We start from the raw sequence: 19660 nt of genomic DNA, 5'->3' as shown, positions 1-19660 counted from the left end.
TATCTATAGTACAGTGTGTGTCCCCAAAACTAATAAGGTGTGCTTGAATGCATAGAAAAAATATAAAGAAAGTGAGTTTGCAATGTCTTAAGACCCATAAGTATAATATAGAAAGGAAGCTAATGAACGAGTAACTGCAACAGTCTGTGAGGCGGTGTAGAGCGACCAAAATGATAATGCTTTGTTTGGCCTAAGAAAATAATGTAACACACATTGTACATAAATGTCACATCGTAAGACACACAGCCTTCTAAAGGAAAAGTATGTGCATGTTAATTAAAACCATGTAATCAACCAATATCAACAAGCATTTGCAATGCAATAGGTCTCGCATTAGCAAAGTTTTAAGTTGTTGGTATTGTAAATGGCATTGTTTTTTATCTATTTTTTTTTTAAAGCGTCTGTGGTGCATTATTTATTCTAGTTTTATGTAGCACTATGTCCCAACGTTTTAGACGTCGCAGCGCTAAAAGTAACAGCTGTTACAGAAAACGGCACGTTGTTTTAGTAACTGGGTTTTAATGAACGTACAGGAGAAGCTATAAGGAGTGGTGCTGGTGACTGCGTCCTCTGCTTGAAGTGCTTGTGCGTTTAGCTGCTGGCCTCTAGGAGCTACACTCCTGATTTTGTCTTCTTCCAGGTTCCTAATATTTCGGGCCTAATAACAAGTGTAAGCTATTGGCATTGTAAATGACAATGCCTTTTATTTAGGTTTTAAAATCCAAAACATAAATAAAAGGCATTGTCATTTACAATGCCAATAGCGCAACTCAATGACCCAATAACAATCAACGTCAGGCTAACAACCAAAGAGCCAACCCTGATTCCCAATCAGAAAAGTGTACGTTAGAGTGCAGGCAGCTCATCTTCCTAAGACATGGCTTCACTACTGATAAGATGATGGGGCTATTGATTTCAGATATTAAAACCATGCACACGTTAATATTGCACACTTGGAAAAAAACAATGCCTCTACTGCACACCTTCGAATACAGCGCACTTTAAAAACATTGGCATAATGCACACCTAACACATTGAAATGATATGTGCATGTGCTCATGAAATACACTGGCATAAGGCACAGCGAACACATTGTAATAAAAAAACCACTAAATACAGTGATAGGTTACACTGCGTACGATTACACAGTGTGCATATGGAACAGAGAGCACAACTCTGCTGATTCGCACAACACGCGTGCAAAGCGAGTGTTCACAGCAGAAGTTCACAACATCAACTGTACTGGATTTTTGGATCGTTTGAAGTACATTTCAGGTATTTAAACAATGCATTTTGTCAACAAGTTCAGTACATCTCTCTATAAACGGTAAAACTAGACCATTAAATTCATGTGAACTAATGAGTTCAGTTGAAACATCTTTGAGTATAGGACATTGATGACAGATTTACCCAATCCAGGCTTTGTCCAATAATACATTATAAATTAATGTATAAAACTAAACGGTGCACACATAGTTTCTCTATGTGCAGACGGGTAACTTATATGCACCTTGAACATTAATATATCCAGAGCCACTGAATGTCAACATGTATACATATATAGGGACAGTTAAGCATGGGATCGAACACATACAATCATTACTATATCGAGCATTGATAGAAATAGACCTTTATACTGCATTGCTCAAATAGGATATGATGCCATCTGCCTAAATATAATAAACTAGCGAGTTTATTTGTAACAATTAATTAACAGGCTTGCTCCTTATATAACTTGTTTGAGACCAATATGATCCTGATGTCTAATAAGATCAGGTACATATGAAAAGAAAACCTTGGATTGTATTGATTGATTAGCATTACTGTTCAAACTGAATAGATATACAAGCATTAGTGTCTAGATGGTCTGATGTAAAAAAGCCTTTGGAATTTAGATATATGAACATGTATCTATTAGGTTTGATGTGACTTTATTTACAAGCATAAAACTGAAGTCTATTTACACAGGTGTGATAATTGATTTGTTAAAATTGGAATTTTATATATATTTGGTAATTATTGTTTATTCCATGTTTTAATAGGGGTCAACTGTATTAAACACAATAGTCCTGAGGATGGTCTGATGGACGAATGCTTACAGACAGAAAGGTCGACTTTAACACTTTTTTCTCGAAAATAATTTATGAGAGAAATAGTGTATACAATTGTGACATTGAAGGACCTACTAATTGTCAGTATTTTCCTTTTGTTACATTGTGTATCTAAATTTGTAGTACCCGTTATGAATTTTGAAAGATAAAATTCTCTTTTTTATATACACCCGTGTTTTTGTGTAGCTCTTTATGTTGTGATTTAGTAATGGGTTCTTATTCTATAAGGAACTGAGAATTCTAGAATTATACGCTGTATAAGTTAAAAAAAATCATTGGCAAGTTGATGAAAAACTCTTGCACTTAATAATATACTGAAACAATATAACTAAGTATTACAAATAACCCCCTTGAAGGCACCTCTACCCGTTCATTTGATTTCGCCCAGGTCCTCAAGGGTAGATTGGGTTTCCCATTACTTTTGACAGTCCTCAGACGAGGCACATATCAGACATTTGTGTGTGGTTCCGAAGGTGGGGCGCCCTTAGCACATGATTTCACTAACACATTTAGGGTGTGAGGGGTTCCCCAAAATTAAAATGGCCCCCCTCCATCACTTATAAGATTTGAGAATACTTACGAACATCCGCAAAATATTTGTGAAAACAATGTACAGGATATGTGAGTACCTCACTCTGCCGATAGCATTGTGTGGCTCCACCATGACGCAGCTGTCCTCTCGCGGGGGCCTGGAACAGCACTCAAGACACCGGGCATGAGCAGAACACCTCTGGCCTGTACTAGCACACCAGGCTCCAGCACGACACCTCAGGGCTGCACTCAGACACCCCCTCAAGCATGACACCTAGGAGCTGCAATTAAGACATCTCTCCAACACGACACCTCGGAGCTACACTCGGACTCCCCGGCTCCAGCAGAACACCTCTACCGCACTAACAGTACAGGGCAGAAAGCCGTCAGAGAGCCCAAGTGATCCAATAGTCCAAAGAGGAGAATCTGCCTATTAGACCCCTGCCAGGTAACAAGAGAATCTCCGGCACGCAGTATTCATGCTTAAACATGCTGCAAAATAAAGGGCAAAAGCGTGCGGTGTGCCAAGTGACCATTCTAGTAGGCGTATACGGCGGCGTTATGTTCAGTGCTCTTTTCATACACCCAAGCGGTCTGGACAAGTTGTGCAGAAGAAAAGTAATGAAGTGCGGTAAGGAGCGTGTGTTTCTGATAAAGTTAAAAGTGCTGCATTTAAACAACGGTGGCAAGTCACGAGTGCTTACAAGACAGTCAAACACGCTGCGTACAAAACAACGGCGGTGAGTGTTAAATATTGTTTCGGCCCAAGTGATCTGCATGCACAACTACGTCCCAGTTCACAACAAACGGCGGCGATTATTAAACATTATTTTGGTCCGAGTGGACTGCATGCACAACTACGTAGCAATGTACGGTATGTTCCTGGGCAGAGTTTAACAAGCGTTGATCAGACTCGGATTCTTCCCTGTGTACAGATGATACACGCCATGGGATTTGTTTACCCCCAAGTGATAGACGAACTTGAAAACCATATTTTAACATACGTTTTAAGAAGATTAACATCCTGCAATGGAACATAGAGATAACTGCTGGATGCACTTCCCGAACGAAGCCTGCCGGCTCCAGCCCTCCTCTGCCTCCGCCTCTACCGCACTCTCAGTCTCCGACGTCAGCCTGTTTATCAGCGCCGTGCGCCTCTCTGCAGACTCCCCCTGCATTCCAGAGAGGCGCGCGACGCGATCCGGTCTGCATTGGCATGCTGTGGAGACAAGACCTGGCCGCGCGCACAACGTTATCCTATGGGGAAACGCTGCGCGCGGCCAGTTCTTGTCTCCCTTCGTCGGTCTCAGACTGCTGAGACGACGACTATAGTTCTCGCTTGCGAGAACGCGCTTTCAGCGCGTTCGTCGTAGGCGAGACCTAAAAAGGGAACTCGCCATACATGAATGTGTATGTGGTGGTCATGTTCAACGTGTAAAAATAACCCCGGAATCACAATAGTATGCTTCTACAATACTGTTAACCCCATGGTCCCATCTGACTGAGTCCTCTACACTGTCGTCTCTGTGAGAGGAGAGCTCGCTACATGGGTGTCCTTTTATGCAGAAGGTCTAGAAAACAAAACTCGATGAGGGACTGCAGAGAATATAGCAACCATTTTGGAAGGGTCTCTAAATGTATGTATGCATATCCTACACTTATATTGGATGAACATAGTACATATTCAGTGAACTGACTGTAAGGGGACATAGCGAATAATGTATATTTTGACACGGTTTGCTTGTAATAGTTAAAGGAGTGAGTCCAATGCCATTATGTTAATTTAAGAAAAAAGAACAGTAGTCATGGCCAGAAGAAAAAAAAAGGGAGAACGAAACTATATTTGTGGTGATATTATAGCATCATATTGGTGCGAGAGATTCCTGGAGACTGACTGTTATACAAACACCTGCCCTGGTCGCACACCAGTCCTTCAAGTACTCTGCATAGCACTCCTTTCCTTATTCAAGAATAAGTTGGAACTGATCAAAGTGGGGTGTGGTTTGGATCCTACTTTCGTTACTCATTTTTCAAACAGAGAATGTGAATCTACTGTCTAAAGTTTAAGAATCTGTTTTGGTGGGTTTGCTTTCAGAATTCATTTTCTTCTTGCCTCTCGTACAAAGCTTTTGTGAAAGTTGATGGCACTTACAGGAGGTAGCAGTGTAGCTTGATCCTAGCAGAAATAGCTAAGAGCACACTGAAGTGTGAGATCTCTGCACCTGGCTGTCATCAGCCTTCCTGGAGCAAGAGGAAGGCTGATGAGAAAATTACAGGCTCTGCCAAAAAACGACCTCACTTCAAACAACAGAAACTGCAGTCCCAAATCTCACCTCTACCAACAACTAAATGGCAGTGCTCGGTAAGTACTAATGAGAAGCCAATTGCTAAGAAGATCTGCACCGACTAAAGATAGACCTACCCCCATCCTCCCTTACATCAGTGTTTGGATCTTCAATCACAGAAATGTAGTCAAAACACGTGCACTACTTTGGGGAAGTTACGTCTTTTCTTATTTTTGTGCCATGTTAAAACTTCAATACATGTACTGTGCATTAGGTGCACAAGCACCCATTCAACATACAATGTCATCACAAGGTCCAATGTTTCATATTAAAGCAGAACTTTACCCGAATGGAGTCAGTACACTGTGCTCACTCCTGACAAAGAAAATGTTATGGTCATCCTACAAATTCACAAAAACATAGCGAGCTGCCACCACTAATTTATCTGACAAAGCCAGGATATGGAGGTAGTCATATGCCGACTCAAAGTAAATGATTGTGTGCCCCTTCGGGTCATGCAGCAGATGTTAAACCTCGCAGAACCATGGACAGGCCTAGGCCTTTACACACACACACAAACAAACACACAAGATTAGCAGGATGTCAGATCAAAATAAAAAGACAGGATACTAGTTTCACATTCAGTCAGGCTCACAGAGCATTGATACAAACCAGCTTATCATGGAGTGGACACTCCAGTCCAAACATACAGCACTTGCACAACATTGGCTTTACGTTAAAGTGGGCATGAACACATACTGATTTTGGTCATATGGATGAAACTACAACCAAGGTCTCTGGTCAGGTATATTGTTTGCCATTGGTGAGTACTTGATCCAAGGTCCACATTTCAGTACCATGAAACTGCAGTGTTAGCAGGGGACCATGACCTGTCCAGAGCAGCGATGTCAATCAGATTTGGTACAACCTACATTAAATTACAAGTCAATGCTGGTAGTGCATTGCTAGCCTCAGGGGGTGGATCACTCCCAGACAATGAAGAACCAAATTCAATTTCATGAAGATTACCAGAAGAGTCAAGCAGTGGCTGCCGGGGAGGGGAATATATCTAGCCAAGAAATTGTGGAAGGGGTGGGAACACTGGCATTTGTAGAATAAGCCATGGAGGTGTGCCCAGCCAGTTCATCAAGGCACTCTAAGATTGCCCAATTTCGAGACGTTTCGGCTTTTACCATCTAGTTAAACTTTCCCTGGTCATAGAAAACCAGTGAAATAATTTAGTAGCAAGATAGCGTTTCTCCAGTCCAGCTCTGGTACAAGGCACATAGACACCTTCAATGCGCACACACAATTACACTAATGACACCCCTGTGGGACTCACACAGATTAGGGTTCATGGGTAATAGTAAGGGGTTCCAGGCATGGGACTCCATAGGCATATCCGTGGTGGGTGATCTCTGGAGAAAACGTACCATAGTAGACTTCGCTTTTCTACAAACCAAACATGATATGGCCCACTCAGAATATTACAGATATATGCAAATAAGACACGCGCTTCTTTCCACCATCCCGACCGGGACAACATTACAGGACTCCACCCCTCTAGAGGACAGACTGCTTACGGAACACATGCCCCACAAAGCAACATCCCTCACGTATCGGAAACTGGTCAACAACCTCCCTGACATGCTATCTAAATTGCGCCTGTGTTGGGTGGGAGATGTTGGGGACCTTGATGACTCAGAATGGCAGGAGGCACTCTCCTCGACGAAGGAATCGGCGATTCCGTCCAGACTTAAACTGGTCCAGTTGAAAATCGTTCACCGCACATACTATACCAGAACGGTTCTTCACAAAATAGGAAGAACCTCTCACGAATTTTGCCTCCGTGGATGCGGGGAGAGGGGGACATTCTACCACACGATCTGGGACTGTAGATGTGTAGCCACGTACTGGGCGGCAGTTATGCGGACCATTTCCCAAACCACGAAGGTTTCCCTACTGCCCAACCCACGTCGCTGTCTGTTAAACATTTGGGAGGCAGAAGATCTGACTCATCGTCAGCTGGACTGGGCTGTGCTGGGCATGATGGTGGCGAAGCGCAATATAGCCAAACTGTGGGGTTCCAACGTCCTGCCCACGCTGAGAGACTGGTGCAGGGATATGGATGACGCCATGGTGGCCGAAAGGGCGGTGTTTGTTCATCGAGGTTGCCCGGCGAAGTGGGGGCGGATCTGGGGGGCATGGAATACATTTAGGGGGGATATATGTGAACCACCGCGAATTGACCCGGATGAGGACCTTTCAGATTGAGGATTGAGCCTGGTCTAAATGTACTGATGGTTGTGTCGCCTAGTGTGCTGCTTTCCGCCCCTTGATGGACGGATACTGAGAGGTGGGAAGGGGTTGGTGGCCACACGGCTGGTTCACAATATACTGCAATGTGTGACTGTCTGTTTTCTCATCTTCGAAGGATTGATTGTCCTGCACGTGCCTTTACGTTTCACGGAAAAGTTTTGTTATTTGGTTATTGTAAAATCATAGACCTAAGCCATATCGTATGCCTGAATTACTCGATGCATGATACACCCAGTTTCTATTTGCCGCCGGACCCCTGGGTTGTCGGCATGTGGCTGTGTTATCCTATTGTCAATGCCTGACCTTGATCTCTGCTGCGGCCGGCCCGGACGGGTTGTGGGCCTTACGCTGTGTCATGCTAGAAGTGTACAATAAAGGTCTTTAAAAAATAAAAAAAATTAAAAAGATAGCGTTTCTCAACAACCAGTCATTCTCTTCCTAGTTGTGGGTCAAAAGTGATTCTTTATTATGGTTGCTCTGATAAAGTGTTAACTAAGGAAACACCAGCTCTATTTTTCATGACTGCTACAACACAAGGCCGACTGTCTGTAGTTAGTAGCCATAACTATCGCTCTTGGCATTTTATTTGTGAGAAAAAGGAGAGATTGACACAAGAAGAAAAGGGATCTGCGAGCTATTTATCAAAATATGCTTACTTTATAGGGAATAAGAAGGGTTGTATGACGTTACAACGCATACTTTTACAACGCATAACTTTACAACACATTTTTACAAAGCAACATCCATTAAACGCATTCCATTACAACGCATGCCATTACAACGAATTTTTAAAAACTACCTTTACAACAAATTCCATTACAACGCATAATACCTTTACAACGCATACCATTACAACGCATAACATTACATTGCATGTATGGTAAGTATTGGATAGTGTAGGGGTAAAAATTACTATTCTAACTCCAGGGGGTGCAACAGTAGGGTAAGTGTTGGATAGTGTAGGGGTAAAAATTACTATTCTAACTCCAGGGGGTGCAACAGTAGGGTAAGTGTTGGATGGTAATGGTATGCGTTGTAATGGTATGCGTTGTAATGACTGCGTAGTAATGACATGCGTTGTAATGGTATGCGTTGTAGTGTCATGCGTTGTGATGGTTGCGTTGTAATGGCATGCGATGTAATGGATGTTGCGTTGTAAAAGTTTTGTTGTAATGGTAGTGCGTTGTAAAAGTTGCGTTGTAAAGGTTGTTTCCCATAAGAAGCATTCTATAGTACGCAGAAATCGTGACTTTCTCTAGTGTAACATAAAACAGGGGCTAGGCCTGGTTCTGAAAGTCTACCTAAAGACCCATTTCTCTCTCTATGTAAACACCTGCATGAGGAGGCTCGATATCAGCTAGACTAATATTGGCATATGAGACATCTTAGGGCCACTATTATCTCTGAATGCTTCAGAATATAATAATCATGAATACCCCCTCCAGACTATTCGAATCATTTACATGGGAGCACTAACCCTCAGCCTTTGTGGAAAATGTTTGAATGTTATCCCTTTAGCTGTAAGGAAGGTTAAAAGGCTCTCGCCTCTTCATAAAGGGAAATTTGGCATTTTAAGTATATTAAAAAATCAATGAGAACCTATCTTTTGGAATCTATTCTCTACATTTATTAGCTGCCTCTAGAGAGTTAAATAGCCTTCACATTCCTGTCTACAGCAGTCCGAAAATCAGTCCTAGTCAGTAAGAGGAAAACGTTATGGCATAGAGGATTGTATAGTGCCGAGTGGTGCCAGTACGATTCTGCAGCGCTGACAGGCATCACCATCGAAAGAGCCAAGTCTCCAAGCAACGAACAAGGGGGCATATTATCAAGGGGGTTTATCTCCGCTTTTTTGGCTTTAAAAGCCAAGAAAGCGGAGATAAAATTATCTCCCTATTACCTAGCTGTCGCTAACACCAGTTAGCGACAGCTAGTAGGAGATAGCGACCATCTTGGGCCCCACTTTGCATGTCAGTGATATTTATCACTAATGACATGCAAAGTGGGCGTGCCAAGATGTTAGCGACTGGAAACAGTCGCTAACATCGCTATCTCCTATTACCAACTTTTGGAGATATTCGCGCTAAGCGCGAATATCTCCAAAAACTAACACCTGCCCTGAGCAGTTCTTAGCCATGTTATCCAATGGGAGGTGGATAACATGGCTAAGAGCATTAGCTCGGTAATGCATGAATATCGCGGACTTTTCAGCGATATTCATGCATTGCGGCCGTTTTTTATCGCATTTGCGATAAACCTTGATAATAGCAAGGTTTATCTGCGATAATTTCTGACGATGCTTAGCGTTAAAAAATTTGTTGCTAAGCCTCGTTAGCGATAAATATCGCTTAACGTTGGTAATATGCCCCAAGATCTGGAGAAACGCACTGGCATTCACTATAACTTTCAATAATCCCTTGAGTTGGTCATTCTCAAGCACTTTTCCTCTCTTGCGCTTCATGTGTTAAATTGAATTACTTATAACTTGTTTTCTTTGTGTTTTCTTTCATTGATTGCTCAAATGAAACTGTGACACATTTGCTTGCCGTTAGGTCTGCTTTAAAAGGCAAATGAGGGATTTAAAAACCTGCACCTTCCTTAGCGTTAAATAAATAATCGGGACAGTTTTTCGACCATTAATAAGTGATTGGCTTGCACAGATACAAAATACATAAAAGACAAGAAGACAAATGGCTCAAAGTATGAAATTGCACCCATTGGTATTAGTCCAGGTCAACCTCTGCTATTTAAGCATGCAACAGGACGAGATCGCCTCCAACAGATTAAGGAAGATATGAATCGCCTATGACAATTCTTTTGTCACTAAGTGAATGCCGATGGCTGAGTCACATCGGGGATATCTATATCATTAGAATCAGGTTCAATTAGGAGTTATGAACTCAATAATGCATCCAACCGCAGCTGTGCTGAAGAGAGCTCAGTCCTATCTCATCGAAGCCCTCCAGCAGATAGTGGTGGAATATTCACACACAAATGAACACCGACGCCATGACAGTACAGAGAGCTAGACTATAAGGAAATAACACATGAAATCAACTAATAGGAAAGCCATGGCAACCATCAACAGGTGCACTACTCAACAACCACCATGCAACCATACACTCACCAACAACACACTAAGGTACATCGACCAATTTGCAAAAACTATCATACTTCAAAATGCTTCTTCATTAATGCCACTACAAATCCTAAACCTGGCCACTAAACAAACATGACAACACCATCCTTTGTTGTGCAAACTCACCAATTAAGCAAATAAAGCAGCCGCAGTAATTGTCATCTGCTACCTAACATCACCAACCACCGATGATCCCAGTTACAAAATCAAAACACATGACTGGTCATCACCTCGTGTATCTACGAATGAAATCAAATTCATAGCTTACAAATAGAAATAAACAAATAGTGACACTTTGTTCATTAAGAAAAAATGCCCAATGGTGATACTTGCGGGAACTACAACTACGTTCCTGATGACATTAAGGACAATGTCTTGCAACAGTGCTTATTCAACACCAACTGAGCAAAGTGTGGACTTCGTAGCTCACTCTGAAACATACTTTACCCAATAGACCATCCTTGAAACTGAAATCAAATGTCACAATTACAACATCCAGCATCACACTTACACAGCATTTTTTTGGCCCGTTGCACATCCTTGCATACATAACCATTACTAATAAGACCTTATAGCGGCACCAAAAAGGTATTTATTAAATGTATTATATTTGGAAAATACACAAGTAACTGGGAGGGTGTCACGGTGCTGAAGAGTTCAAATTAAAATACTTAAAGAGTTTTTACTTTCAAATCAGCCTAATTCTGATACGTTTATGGAATGTCAGATCATGGTTAATTTCTAGTGGATACTGTGTGAGAGAATTACATATCAAGGCTGCAAGCTCGTAGAATGGACGGCCAATTTGAAGAAACGCCCTTATCTTTTGTACAACAGTAAGCCTGGTCATGAAAGAGTGAAGTATTGTAGTGGGCATTTATGCCCTGAAATGTTTGTTCTGCAAAAACGAGCATGTGCAACTTATTCCTTTATACAGACGAGAGGGTTCTAAACTGTCAAGCCTTTGTCAACTGCCAGCCATTCTAATCTAAACCGTTGGCTAGAAATGGAAGCCTTGGAAATAATGCTCAGTGGAAGACAAGAAATATTGTATAAATGTACCTTAAAATTAGACTGGAAGTCATAGGTACAGCAAAATAACCTGGTCCAGGTAACTGCTGCCTTGATTTGCATGAAGCAGTAATCATAGGGGAGGAGTGGCTTCATTTTGCAAAGCATTATCAGATCACAGAAACAGAGGGAGGAATCTTCATTGATCTGTGTAGACCGATTAACAGAGAGATCAAAAATGAAGCTAAAATTCTTGATGATGTCAACTGGCACAGGAGGAAAGCCAATATTATCAAACCACCATTGTGAATGCCTTAAGGCGGCCTGGCCACCAACAAGCAGAACCTCTGTCTTTTTGAGTAAATTCCTATAAATCCACGGTGCCACAACAGAAGTCAACTCTGGAAATTAGGTTGGGCAGAGCAAAGATCCCTAATTAGTTGAAAAATTATTTCGGCATCAGCTTCATAAGCCATTAAATAGGAAATAGATCATATACATGGAAATACACATGTATTAAATAATGTTGTGCTCAAAGATAATCCCTGAATAACTCAGTAATAAAGACAATCAATTACGGGTTTGTGTAGAAAAGGAGACAGAGACTGAGTGTGTCCAGAGAGAAATGATGACAACCCATCAAATGCCCTTTGTGAATTACTATATTTGGGAAGTTGAGATAGAAGAACCAAGCAACAGACAGTATTGAAGGACACATAAAGGTGTAACAGGATCATGGTGACAGTATTACCCTGCCTGGGATGGCCATACGCTGGTCACGAAACTGCATAACCTCTGTACAACGTGAGGCAAAAAGTCTGGATGAAAAGGATCTAAGAAGTTATTGCCAAATTATTGCAAAAACGGATGCCCACCTTGAGAATAATAGACAATATTATGATCTGTAATATGTGTGTAGCTCCCTGGAAGACCGTCGTTATAAATTTAACCATGAATCATCTCTCCTCAATTTTCTCAGAATTTACTAACTCAATTTTGCATGAAGAACAATTCCAGTCACCAAAACAAAGTAATAAAAATGAAAAGTCTTTTAGATGTCTCTGAGCATCTCCCAAACTCTATTACACTCACAACTTCAAAGCAATCAACACTTCCTAAAATGTAAGAACAACCTTAAAAAAGGCACGCTTGAAAACAACTTTGTTTGCCAATGACATGGCCTATCTGACCTTTAAGAAATCATCTCTAGAGCAGTCCTTCCTTGTGGATCTAGTTATTGTTACTTTCCCTCATCTTCTTAACACATATCATCTCCCTGGATCAATACCGATGTCCTGTTCTAAAGTTGGGTGGTAAAGAACAATCCTCAGATTTGGGGAAATTGCATGGGATATTGGAATCCTCCAGAGGTATTACCTCCACCAAAATATCCAGATGTTGGAGGTGTCATAAGAATCTCCATCAATGGGGAAAGCTCCAACAGAGAACGTCATACTTCCTCCACAATTCAGAGGATTTGCCAACTGTAAACCTGGTCATTGGTCCTTTGTAAGTGCCCTATCTTGTCTTATAGGGTGCACATGTGGACTTCATGAAAGAAAAATTGCAGTGGAGGAAATCTGTTTGGCCTATGTTGTCTCCTTATGTAGCACAGGACAGAGCAAACAAACTTGCTCTACTTTGAGACTTCTGAATGCTAATATTTAAACATCAACATGCCTTCTGATATCTCTGGTCTTATAGCTGTATTCAATCCATCCATCCCACCCTCATACGAAGCTTTGAGTCTAGAATGGGATTCACCGGAAATGTCCTTCACTGGTTCTCAGTGGTGTAACAAAACGCTAAAGGGCCCCCCTCAAGATATGCTGAAGTGGTCCCTCACACTCTCATCATTAGGAGCTGAGGGGTTTCCCCTCCAGTTTGGGTAAGCCTGGGACCCCCGCACCACGAGAAATGCGGGTGCCTTTTTTACGCCTCTGCTGGTTCTCCTAATACTTGGTTGGGCCTGGCCCTGTCTGCAGGGTCACTCCCAAACCTTTTATGTTCATCCCTCCTGTTGCTGAACATTAGTTTTTGCTTTTAGGACTCTCTGCACTTTGCTGCTGCTAACCAGTGATGAAGTGCTTGTGCTCACTATTTTAAACCTGGTAAAATAGACCCAAAACATCCCACAGGGCAGGGTTCATTGTATTTAATGTTGTACATGTACTTTTAAGTCTTACAAGTCCCGGTAGTGAAAAATTTACTAATTCGTTTTCACTACTAAGAGGCCTACCTCTCTCATTGTGCTATCATATTACATTTAATAAGTGTTGGCTTTCATTTATGAGAAGGTAGGAATGCCAAGTTTGGTATCTGATGAATTTTAATTTAAAACCCTTTTTAATGATAAAGTTGAGTAAAGTTATAATTCTAAAAATGCCACTTTTAGAAAGTTGGGATTTTCTTGTCCTACCCATTTTGTGCTAGTTTCCTGGGACACATAACTAGATGTGGTTGGCATTTGGCCTTTGCGTATTACTTTCAGTCCAGACAGCCATACAATAGAGGGCCTGGGACTGCAGACAACCTGGAACTAAGGCATGGAGGCTGGAAATCCCAAACACCTCTGAGGGGGAGGTGTGGATCACCCCTGAAACTTCACCCATTTCAAGGCTAGCACCAGACATAAAAATAGGATCCTCAGGCCCACTCCTCATATAACTTCTGAACCTATGGAAGACTCAACAGAAGGACTGCTCTGCTGCCGAAGGACTTCCCTGCAGCAAAAAGGACTGTTCTGTTGCCTAAGGAAGGATGACTGAACCTGCTCCTTTAAACCATACCTCCAGAGTGACTCAAAGGGCTACTGGATTAGCTTCCTGTTCTGAAACACAGGGACATAAAATGCTCTAGAGACCTACCCTGCATCTGTCCAGCTGCCCTGACTCAACTGTACCTGCTGCAATGAGTCCAGATCTCCAAGAGGTACCCTCCAGGTCCTTAACTCTGGCTGGCATTGGAGTGTACTCTTCCTGGTCCAAGTGTGGGTTTCCTCACAGTCGATGCAGGACCTTGCAGCCCCTGAGCTGCTGCCTCATCGGAACCAATCCAGTGTAATGCAACTCGACGTGGAACCTTGCATTGCAGCTCCTTATCGGAACCGACACATTGCAATGCTCTGCATCAAGGACAAAAGGTACAATTCTCAGTGGGACTAAGTTGGTCCCTGTAGCCAGCCCATACTCCATCGTGGTCCGTCTGAACTTGTGACTCTGTCCCAGTCCAGTGTGACCAGATAACCACAGTTAGCGTTTTGTGCTTTTAGGTGCTATACTTACTCTAAAAGTTTTAAATTACATATCTCTGATTAAACTGATTGGATTTTTGTTGTGTTGGTGTCAAATAATTTATTAAACTCTACTATAGTTTTCTAAATGAGTGTGGGATTTCTGTTGTGTTGGTTTTTTTTCCGTTTGTGTGCTGCATAAATACTTTACACTTTAACTCCAAGTTAGGCCTTACTGCTTTTGTGTCAAGCTACCGAAGGGTTAAGCACAGATTACTTTGGTAATTGTTTGTGGTTTACTCTGACATGGATTGTGGCTGTTGCTTGAGAAGGGCTCTCACCTTCCTCAGCCAATAACCCAATTTCTCACACTTTCTTACTGATACCATTTTGTTCAGATGAGCACCTCTAGGTCATAAAAGAGACCCCTATCACTTGTGGAGTCCTACGGATCTCGATACTATCTCCTGTCATCGTCAGCCTCCCACTGGAGCCACTTGGTGCTCCTCTTACAGATAATAGCATCAAGCTTAACCAGTATGCACAATTATACTTAAAAGATTCCTCTGCTACAGACACCTAATACCTCAAATATTGCCCTTACATCACCCAGATCTGAATGTCCAGCTCCCACCTGAAGTTCATCCTTTCTAAGGCAGAATTCTTGTTATTTGTCAAGAACAACAAATAGTATAAATCGGGCTCAATTACATTAACCTTATAATAATCCACATTTGTAAAGCGCACAATCACCCATAAGGGTCTCTAGGCGCTGGGGGCCGTCGGGAAGATTAAGCAAACTATTGCCCAGAGTCACATGGTGCTGGGCTAACCTGCCGCAGGAGCCGGGGATCGAACCGTGATCCCCAGATTCCAGCGTCAGTCGCCCTGGCCGCGGCGCCACACCTTAATGGCTTCAAACCCAGTTGTTCACTGAACGAACGCCAAGTCACTTCGATTCAGCTTGGACACCACCCATACTCTCCAGGAGCACATTTCCAAAAAAACAAAAACAAAGATAGAGCTCTCTTTTAAAGAAGTTACTTCATAGTTGCTGTTCAAGCCTTCTAATTCTAGCATCTGGATGGAGGTAATGCTCTACTCCATGGTCTCCTGGACACCACATTGAAACCCTACATACTGCAGCACATCTCATCCTGGGTCTGAGGATGCCATCACCCCAACCAGATGAAACTCCATTGCCTCCCCTTACTGGCATGCACCATCTTCAAAACCAGCTGCAACATTTATACAAGCTATCAGGACCAGTACCCCCACTAATCTTGCAGACAGGCTGACCATCTCTGGTTGATCTTGGTGCATCCGCAGCCAGGACACCATCAGACTGAGAAATGTAAAAAAGACAAAAACAAGACAGTGGACCTTTTCCTCTATGCACCTAGAATCTCTAACAACATCCCTGTATCCATCAAGGTCACCCACAATACTGCTCCAATTGAGAGAGTTGAAGACTCATCTCTTGAAGAACACTACATCATGCTGCATTAACCATGCTCAACCTAGTTCCACTCATCTTACTCATTGACTAAACGCTTGTCTTTGACCAAGTACTGTACTTCAATGCCTTTTTGATAGGTCCACATGGTAGAAATACCATATACATACAGACATACATACACACATAAAAAACAGGGGTGCTTTAAAAGACCTACCTGTCCAAGGAACGGAATACTTCCAAAATCTTCTTGTCCAATGAAGAACATGTGTTTTTCCCTTTTGCTGCCATGCAGTGAAGTGTAAGATTATGGCTGTATTATCTTTATATCAGAGCTCTGTGAACAGCCTCTCCGATGAGTTGGCAAGCAAATTATGCCAGGGTTGGAATTCCAGCAAAGCCCTGTTTTTGCCACATTTTCACAAATCAAAATGCAGGGGCAGAAGTAAACTGAAAGCCGTAGCAGATGGGTTGGAATGCACTGTGTATCTGTGCAAACCCACAAACTAACATGTTTAGGGTATTCACCAACAACTCGCCAATCTTTTGTCACACTGAAAAAGGTTGGATGTTCACTCTTTGCAAGAGCAGGACTAAACTTTTTCTAGGGATGTCCAAAATGTTGACCAATAGTTTTACGTACATTCTCCATCACTGATCTATTTCTATTATTTGCTAGATATTAAACAGATTTTTCTAAATGGTGCCTTAGAGAAATGACATTTAAAACTGCTAAATATTTTAGCTATACTTTTTTTCCCAAGTGGCACTTTTTGGTGTACGTTTTATTTTAAAATTAAATATTGCCCAATTTTGCATGTATTTGCATATAATCCGGGAGTATTCTGTTAGCAATAGCAGTAGCCTCAAATTGCTATATTTTGCAAAAAAGTGTGTACGCATTTTCATACTGGGACCAGTATCAGTGATGCAAACTGAGCTCAGTGAGTGTACCTAGAGGGTGCAGTTCGATTTTAAAGGCTCTGCATTAATGAAGCATGTACATACATTTGAATAACTTATGCCTAGGGACACAAAGCTTGTCTTAGTAGCAGGCGAGTCTCCTTAATCAATGATATAGCTCTCAAAACAGCAAGCCAAAGGGTTTGTGCTGCGGCGGGTGGGCCTTTTGTCCAGAGAACAAAATACGCAAAAAAATTCTAGTTCGTCACCCCAAATATTATGTCCAGGGCGTGAGTGATAGTATCCCCACACCTCTTTTCGAAAGGTAAAAGAAGTGTATTTCATTAACTTCTTTCCACCAGAATAAAAACGTTTGTCGATAACGAGTCAGATAAACATAGGCATGAGTGCTGCATCTCAAATACTGTATCTCCCAATGCGAACATGTTTATGTTAAAAAAAATAACATTTTAAGGAGACGTTTAAAATGTGGGAAACAATGTATCACTGAACAAAGATCTTAATGCAGTAACCATTTTGTTTAACCACAAATGCAAAGAAGCCATGAACTCAGCTAAAAGGTTCTTAGAAGTGCAGATTGAATATGTGAAGAAAAAAACCACCGCTCCCAAAGGTGCTTAAAACTTCCGCCCTCCTCGTTTTCCTTTGTACAAACATGTCTGAATTCCTCTGCCGATCAGTCACTCGCTCACCTGGTTGGCAGTGGCCACCATTCCCTCCCCGGAGCTCCGCAGGTGCGATCATGCACAGTACGGAAACGGGAACTCAAGAGCAGAACAAAGTCCATCATGCACAGCCACGATCTGTGCCGTATCAAATGATCCGAGCGCAAACATGCTCTTCTTTGTAAGCGCCAACTAAGCCAGGAAGCAGCTATACAGCAAAGCGCTGCTTGTCTTGTTACTTACTTAACATTCATTCACTTTCCAGAGTCGAGTCGCAGAAAGTCAACTTCCATAATCAAGCGGTCCCATCATGGAGTGTTAGCGCATCAGCCGGACTCAAAGCGCTCCACGCTCGGTGCTGCCGAAGCTGCAGGCACTGCAGGGTTAACTCTGCCTCGCAGATTAATATACAGGTGCTGCGCCCGCAACCGAAGACAGGATGAACTGCCCGAAAGTAGAAGTGCACGACTAAAGGAAATGCAGAGCGAGTCACGTGACCCAAAAGGCATGACACTTAAAGGTGCAGCCCCAGCCTCCGACTATACAACGCGAACTTGTACTTCTATGTTTGAGCATCGGCCAAGCGTAGTGACAGGCTACGAATGAACAATATGTTTTTCTTTTAGAAGTCAGACGTCTGTTCATGGTATGATAAATTCCTAGTGAGCACTGCAGTGTGTCAGTAGTTGTCACTGTTTTTTTTTATAAAGGTGTGTGTTTGTCATCGAGCCACTCCTTGGCAATATTTACAAAATACCTCATTTGCAACACTACCCGGCAGTAACCGAGGCCATGCTTTATTTGCTCGATCACAAAGGTCGCCGTTTTATATTAAATCAAGAAAGATTAAGCGGCAATTGACATCACAAAGGTCGTCCCAAGAGGAAACACAACCCGATCATTCCCAAACAAATGCTCCCTATCTTAATCTACATTATTGTTCAACGGTGGTCTTCCCTCAGAACTGACAACAAAATAAAGATGTCATTTATGAGATTGAGAAGAAAGAACTGTGCGAGCCAGAATGTACCCGGCCGGTAAATGAAGCCCGTGCAGAGAGCTAATACAACTTGGAAGATAGTGTCTGTGACAGTTCATACTATTAGCATTGCAGAGTGTAATAAATGAGCATCATTCTTTGCAGACACTAAAATATTTCATTTACTGTAGCTAGCTGCAGTCATTCCCAGAAAGTGTTATACAGAACGGACCACTATTTGTCTGGAATGTTTAAATTAGCATTTACATCTGCGGGGTTAACCATTAAGATGGATTGCTTTACTCTGGGAGGTAATACAACACCCAGTAAATACTAATACCACCAGGTGTGGTAATTACAATATGCGATATTTCCACCACATTCTGAATACTCCTTACAATAAGGGGAAACGTTGTAATACTGCTTGTTGGCACGCGTTAAGAGTTGCACAATTCAGAATGCACTGTATTTTTAGGGCACCAAATTTGACAGTTTCTACCTTGCAATATTTATTTGTTCAGGGAAAAGAGCAAAACCATGCCCTAGTTATAATGCTGATTCGAGCACACAATTTGCCCTCCCATTGAAACTGCCGGCCCATGTAGGAGGGGCGCAGTCACGTATGAAATAAAAATGACATGTTCCGAAGACTTCGATTCTGAAGAGTGCTTTTTTTATGAGCGTGGTCTCCTCTCGCCCGACGACCACCCTTCCCCAACCGCCCCCCCCCACACACACACAAAACACACACCTCCCGACCCCTTAATATGAGCTCTTGGTAACTTTGGGAGTCTCATGGGATTTTCCGGAGTGTGCTGCAAATTGGGTTATAAATTAACAGGGGTATGAGCCCTAGTCAAGCAGCAACTACAGTCCTAATCAGGGTCAAAGCAGGCAAACTCCAAATTTACCTGTGATCACCATCTGGTAGCTTGGCACAGAGCAGTCAGGCTTAACTTAGAGGCAAAGTGTCAAGTATTTGTGCAACACTGCAAACAGTAAAACTGG

General features: G+C 42.2%; 1 protein-coding gene across 4 annotated transcripts in view; it reads right to left on the bottom strand.

Moving 5' to 3' along the window:
• The window catches only part of ARAP2 (ArfGAP with RhoGAP domain, ankyrin repeat and PH domain 2), a 1514823-nt gene extending 1496675 nt beyond the window's left edge, over positions 1-18148 (bottom strand). The window contains exon 1 of one of the 4 annotated variants that reach the window (XR_013608339.1): positions 17917-18143. The gene's annotated coding sequence lies outside the window, so the exon portion shown is untranslated. Of the gene's footprint in view, positions 1-17700; positions 17776-17916 lie in introns of those variants that run through there. The other 3 variants (XR_013608340.1, XM_078678359.1, XM_078678361.1) reach the window with 3 other exon arrangements.
• Between the last annotated feature and the right edge of the window lie 1512 nt (positions 18149-19660).

Source organism: Lissotriton helveticus, chromosome 2_2, assembly GCF_964261635.1.
Source record: "Lissotriton helveticus chromosome 2_2, aLisHel1.1, whole genome shotgun sequence".
Lineage (NCBI taxonomy): Eukaryota > Metazoa > Chordata > Amphibia > Caudata > Salamandridae > Lissotriton > Lissotriton helveticus.
Note: the sequence above shows the minus strand (reverse complement) of the source record. Positions and strands in the feature narration are given on the sequence as shown.